Below are 7,451 nucleotides of genomic sequence, written 5' to 3'. Positions count from 1 at the left end.
ATAATTTTCTCCCATTGAAACCCATTATGCTGAATTTTTTAGGGGAATATTGGCTTCTGATCTTGATGTTTATTTGAGGAATTATGATGAATAATGATGAATTATGAGCCTAGAAAAATAATGAGAATTTTCAGAGCAAAAATACGAATTTTTACCCACTAGGGGTATTTTCATAATTTGCTACCAGGACTGATAATTTGTACCACACTGAGGAACATTAAGTCAATTTGGGTGCAATTGAGGTATAGAAACTGAAAAAAAATTAATTTGGAGTTTAAACGGACGCGTATATCGATTTATCGAGTAAAAGATCGAAATAGGTTAACATCTCGTTTAGGCAAAATTTAGACATTTTGCACTTCATATCATGCATTAGTAGTATAAATTAGTTTATTTTGGTTTAGTACTAAAGTAGTAAACCTCTTAATTGTACAATTTGTCAAGGTGGTGAATCCTCTAGTAAGGGCAAAGAAATCGCACCCGAGGAGTAATAGTTAGAGTACCCAAATTTAGTTTTCAGAAACTATGAGTAAACTTATTATCGTCTTAATTATCTAGAGTAGTTTTATACAATTGTGTGATTTTATGAAAAATTGGTTTAAATGGTAAATTGCTATGTTTTAAAAGAAATTGTGATTTTATAAAATGATTTTATAAATTTTCTGGAAAATCGAATACTGGTTTTGAAAATAGAGTAATTGGAGACTGCCTGCTTGTGTTGTAAATTTATAATTTTAAATTGAATGGCTTATGACAATAAATGAGCATGAATGGCTAAACTGATTTTGGTGTTAGAATTATTTGTACTGTGTATTTAGCCTTGAGAGGCTAGGTTGCGATAAATTGTCATGTCATGTAGAAAAAAATTTTATAAATCAGGTGGTAGATAAAAGATTAGCTACTGCAGTGGTGGGGGATTCCGTGGGCCAGCCTATTAGAGGGGCACGGTAAACTCCTTTATATTCTCACCTCGATCGTAGAGGCGCGTAGGGTATCTCTTGAGGTGGGCTTTTTGAGTGCACTTCACGTGGACCACCGCGTGAGAGTGAGACTCAGCCAAGGCCAAGGAACGACTATGTTTCAAAATAAAAATATGATTTTTGCGAAATATGAATTTTTAATAGCCTTGGCGAACTCGATTGGATACCCTTGGTCCAGGTGTCCTCTAGTACAGGATTTGGCATGAGCCAAGTTTTGAGTAATTCACGAGCCATATTGATTATTTGGTTGAAATGAATATTTGTGATGTGAAAAATTTACTGAAATTAATTATTTTTAATTATCTCAATTTACTCGCCTTTAGATAGTTTAGATGGTGTCTGTTTATTCACTGGGATTTTATAATCTCACCACCCTCAATTCTCCACATTTCAGGATCAGGATAGCCGGTAGATAGCCGATTGCATCAAGGATTTCAGTTAGCCTTGCATTGTCAAAATTATAGGTCCACAAACTCGCATCTTATTGGTTAGTTGGGGGCCCACGTGTCATTGCAAAAGTAATTTTATATTTTCGTTATCTGATTTAAAATATGTATGAACATATTTAGCTTTTACACCATGTTTTTGGCGAGTTTCGATGTTATTGAAGAAAAATGACAAAAATGCCTTTGTGAGCCAAAAAATAATATTTTATTATTTTGTTTTGGAAACGACTTACGATTTTTTGAAATGTAAGATTTAATAACTGTCGCTCACTGGGGAGATGCGAAAGCTGATGCTAAGCCTTGCGGGGTTCCGATTGGCATTCGGGGTAATGAGTGCCTATCAGGACGTCGCGACGGTTGTCACGGGCCCGATGGGAGTTCCGGGTCGTAATATGTTAACTTCAAAGTATTGAAAACTTAATTTTTTAACATTATCGATATTGACCTTTTGAATTCTGTTACCAATTCTAGCGTTTATGAACTATTACATTTTTTAAAAATAATGGTCCTTTTAGTTAATTATATAGGATATGTGTACTTGAGCCTTTAGCGTTTATCTTACAAGTGTGCAATGTCTGTTGTGCCTCGAGTTTGGGGCGTTACAAATTTAGTGGTATCGTAGTCGGGTTAGGCATAATTACGTAATCAACTATTTGACACTTATTGATAACTCTATGATATAAAGTTATTTGAGCTTAATTTCAATAATAATTTGGCTAGGTTCTTATAGTAATGCGTAGAAATTAGTAGGTTTTATTTAATTATTTTAAATTAGTTATTTTAGGTGAGTCAATCTAATTTTCGTTAATTTTATGCTTAATTTGGTGTTAATATGATTAAGATAGGTTGCTATTGATTTATTTGTGCTTTTGTAGGTGTGATGAAAGAAGAATTTTAATGGAAGAAGGAGAGTAATTTCGAGGTGCAGACTTTCAATGTATATGCTTCGGTATTTTGCTCATAACTTTCTCTACAGAGCTCCAAATAAAGCGATTCTTGGACCATTGGAAAGCTAAGAAAAGATCTACAACTTTATGGTTACCACTTTACCCAGTTCAGTTTTTAGGATGGTCAAAAATCTTGTCAAATTTAATGCACTGCAGCAGTCCTATAGCAATTACGATTTCTGTTAATTAATTTGGCAAACTTTCAACTTACATAGTCTGATAAGGAAATCCCAACTAAAATTGACTTCTTTCTTCACCCAACTTGGCTTGACTAAAGCTTATAAAAATAACCTTTCAGAGGACTTAAGAGAAGAGAAGAAGAAAAACACCAGATTAATAGCTGAGACTCAAGCTACAGAGTCATTGAAGGAATTTGAAGAATTCAAGGAGATTTGGAGATCAAGAATACATTCCTTGGTTTTTTCTATCTTTTTGTTATTCTTTTATTCCCTTGGTTTTAATGTTTAAATTTTATTCAATGATGATGTATAACTTGATGAGGAACTAAATTTCTAATCTAAGATTATGATTAAACTCGATATATAGTCTAAATTTTTTATCTCTCGTTTACTTATGTTTGATAGATTTAAGTTGTTTATTTTATTTTTTTCTTAATGCTTCTAATTGCTTGATCATCAATTAGATTGAATTGGAAACCTAGGTTAAACCTTAACGAAGGAGATTTAGGTAGACCTTGAATAAAATAACGTATGATCGAATACACTTGGTTGATTAGGTGGTTTGATTTGCATATAGGGTAGACATACACTTATAAGCCATATGTAGCCAAGATTAAAGCATAAACTTAATGAATCTTTCTTTAATTTAATTTGCATAGACATATAGTAAATTAATTGGGAGAGGTATTTTTATAAGAAACTTGACAGAGACTTGTAAATAATTTAGAACTCTAGGTTAGTAATTTAATCCATTAAACTGAGTTAAGAGAGAGAGAGACAATAATCAGATGAAGTATTGAGGGATATTATAATCTTAGGTCTGGTAGTTAAGTGAGATTTATTTAATATTTAATTTTAATTTTAGTTTATTAGTTTTAATTTTTTTTAATTGTTTGGACAAAATTAGGATGTTATAATTTTAGTAGTTAATAGTAAGAATTAAACAATTCTCCGTGGGAACGATACTCTACTTCATTACTATATTACTTGTTAACGATACGTGTACTTGCGTGAGTAGAAAATTCAACAACAAGTTTTTAGCGTCGTTGCTAGGGAATTGATTTTTAATTCTTTTTTGTTAATATTAATACCAAGCATTCTTAATTTTAATCTAGACTTTTCTTTTCTTTAATTTTATTTTTTTTAGGTACTTTTGGTCGTTGTATGCGAAGAGCCCAAAATTTAGAAATTGTTCCTTTTGATCCAGAAATTGAAAAGACTTTTCGAAGACTTCGGAAGAAAAATAAAAAAGGTTTATGCTCCAAGTAAAACAATGGCTTATCAACAAGAGGAAGAGACCAAGTCTTTGAGGGATTATGCAGTCCCACAAGTACAAAATCTCCACTCTAGTATCCGAAGACCTCCTATTCAAGCCAAGAATTTTGAAATTAAGCCATCAATTATTCAGATGATTCAAACTGTTGTTTAGTTTGGGGGTTTACCTAATGATGATCCGAATGCTCATATAATAAATTTTCTGGAAATCTGCGATACATTCAAGGCTAATGGTGTTACTGATGATGCCATAAGATTGAGGCTTTTTACTTTTTCATTGAGAGATAAAGTAAAGAGTTGGTTAAATTCGCTTCCTGTTGGTTCCATTAATACTTGAGATGATTTGGCTCAAAAATTCTTAGCAAAATTTTTCCCACCTGCAAAGTCAGCAAAAATGCGGAATGATATTACTTCTTTTATGCAATTTGATTCTGAATCACTATATGAAGCTTGGGAAAGGTATAAGGATTTGATGAGAAGATGTCCTCACCATGGATTACCTAAGTGGCTGCAAGTTCAGACTTTTTATAATGGTTTGTTGGGACCTTTTAGAACTACCATTGATGCTGCCACTGAAGGTGCACTTATGAATAAATCCATTGATGAGGCTTATGATTTGTTCGAAGAGATAGCGTCTAATAATTATCAATGGCCATCTGAAAGATTGGGTAGAAGAAAAATTGTTGGAATTCATGAATTAGATGTGATAAACACTGTCTCTACACACTTGGCCTCTCTCGCAAAGAAAATAGATAAACTAAGTATTAATGTTGTTCAGAACTCCTTTTATGACATGTGAATTTTGTGGGGAAGGACATTCAAATGAAAATTGTCCCATCTATTCTGAGTCTTGTCAATTTGTTGGAAATATGCAACAGAACAATCCCTATTCCAACACTTATAATCCTGGTTGGAGGAATCATCCTAATTTTTCATGGAATAACAACCAAGGGTCCTCATCAATGGCTAAGTCAAACTTTCCCCTTGGATTTCCATCTAAAGCCCCTATGCTAGAGAAAAAGCCTTCAATGGAGGATATGTTCATGCAATTCATGACAAAGACTGATGCATTCATAACAAAGACTGACGCATTTATGATAAGGACTGATGCCTCCATTCAAAATCAAGCAGCTTTAATTAGAAATCTTGAGATACAAGTAGGCCAACTTGCTAGTGCTTTAAATACTAGACCTCTAGGTACCTTACCAAGTGATATTGAACCTATCCCAAGAAGAGAAAGTAAGGAACATTGCATGGCAATCACTCTCTACAATGGAAAAGAGGTACATAAAAAGGTAAGTAATCAAGCATTAAATCCTAAGATTTCAATTCAATCTGATGAGAAAGAAATTGAAAAAGATGCTAAAAAAGAAATTATGGTTGAAAACTCTGCTGAAAATTCAAAAGAAAAATCACAATCTGCCCCCATACCTCCACTACTTTTTCCTTAACATTTTCAAAAGCAAAAACTTGACAAACAATTCCAAAGATTTCTTGAGGTATTTAAAAAACTGCACATTAATATTCCTTTTGCTGAAGCTTTAGAACAAATGCCAAGTTATCTTAAATTCTTGAAAAACATCTTGACCAAAAAGAAGAAATTGGAAGAGTTTGAGACAGTTGCACTTACTGAAGAGTGCAGTGCCATAATCCAGAATAAGCTTCCACCAAAGCTTAAAGATTCGAGGAGTTTTTCTATTCCATGCATTATTGATAGTTTTAAAATTTCTAAAGCTTTATGTGATTTAAGTGCTAGTGTTTCAATAATCTATTGCCAGGAAACTTAGATTTCAAGCGATACAACCTATTACAGTTACCTTGCAATTAGCAGACAGAACAATCAAGCACCCAGTTGGGATCATAGAGGATGTTTTGCTTAAAGTTGGGCATTTATACATTCCGGTAGACTTCATTGTGCTCGAGATTGGAGATGATGTTGAAATTCTTCTTATTTTAGGAAGACCATTCTTAGCTACAACTGAAGCACTTATTGATGTGACGAATGGCAAAATAACTTTTAGAGTTAGAGAGGAGGAAGTGGCATTTAATTTGTTCCATGCAACTCAATATCCCTATATAGATAGTTGCTATAAAGTGGATTTAGTCAATGAAGGTAAAGGTAAGCCTATTCCACCACCTTCAATAGAGCAGGCACCAATTCTTGAGACAAAACCACCACCACTTTCTAGCTATCTTGATTTTGTGATTGGACAGCGAATAGTACTTTCTGATTCACAACCCCATCTTTTGTCATGGAATGTTAGACCATATTGGGGGAACAAGTTTACAGTAAAAAAAATCCATCCCTATGATGTTGTCGAGATTTATAGTGGACTTATCGGAGCAGTCAAGGTCAATCAAGAAAATCTCGAGCCGTACAAAGTAATGCAGAATGGGGTACCACAGTTAAACTAGTGACTATAAAGAAGCGCTTCTTAGGAGGTAACCCAAGCACTCTAACTTACTTTCTTTTATATTTTTTCTATTATTTATTTTTTATTTATTTAATTATTAAATTTTAACACTTTTTTTATTTTGTGCAGGTTCATAAAAAAATTTTAAAATTTTAAAAAAAAAATTCAAAAAAATAAAATAATTAAAAAAATGGTAAGCTACGGCTTCGCCGAGTGAAGCAACGTGAGCCGTGGCTCCGAAAAAAAAAAACACATGCAAGATCCAAGAAATGGGTAGAATAAAAAAAGATTGAGACATTTTCTATCAATTCATGTTTTATATTGTTTTATAATTGCTTTATATTTGTGTTTGATGGAAAAAAATACTAATGGTAATTTTTCTTGTTATGAACAACCAATATGCCTGCTTGTTTAGACCACTAGCCTAAACTTATCGAACTTATGGCTAGTGTTAGAGTTCTTGATGTTTGGGGGTCTTGCTTTGAGAGACTTCAAAATCCTCTAAACCAAAATCAAGATGATGTTAAGACATCAAATGTTCAACTACTATTAGAAGTAACTAACCTTCTGCCAACCCAATTGAAGGGACACAAGGTGTTGTCACGACTCGATACTCTCTTCGAGCCCGTGACAACAGTCGCGATGTCTCGATAGACATTTATTACCCAGAATGTCAACCAAAATCTCGCAAGGCTCTTGCATCAATTTTATGTTTCCCATGTGAGCAACAGTTACTAAATATGATGTTTTGAAACAATATAGACTATTTTCAAATCAAAACGATCAAAAAGTAATTTCTACTACACAGGGGTATTTTGGTCATTTTACCCAAAAATTTCGAAACCTGTTAAAAATATAATATATAAATGAAAAATATACATTTCATATCTAAAAATAAGTTTAGTTATCTAAATCATCCATTTAAAATAAATTTTTGGCTAATCAAACTAAATAAAAATATTAAATAAAATATTTTATTTTCTTATAAAATAATATTTATAGAACTCTGCGTAAATAATTTTTGTAACATAAAAACAAAATAAATTCATATATATAATAGCACACTAAACCAGGTATACAAAAATATTCTACAATGACATGTGGGCCCTCAAAATAACCGAAAACATACAAGACTGTAGACCTTCAATTTCTAAGGATGCAAATCCAAAAGCAACCCTCGACAAAATCGATTGTCTACAGACTATCCTGA

This window comes from Theobroma cacao, chromosome 2 (assembly GCF_000208745.1).
Source record: "Theobroma cacao cultivar B97-61/B2 chromosome 2, Criollo_cocoa_genome_V2, whole genome shotgun sequence".
Classification (NCBI taxonomy): Eukaryota; Viridiplantae; Streptophyta; class Magnoliopsida; order Malvales; family Malvaceae; genus Theobroma; species Theobroma cacao.
Note: the sequence above shows the minus strand (reverse complement) of the source record.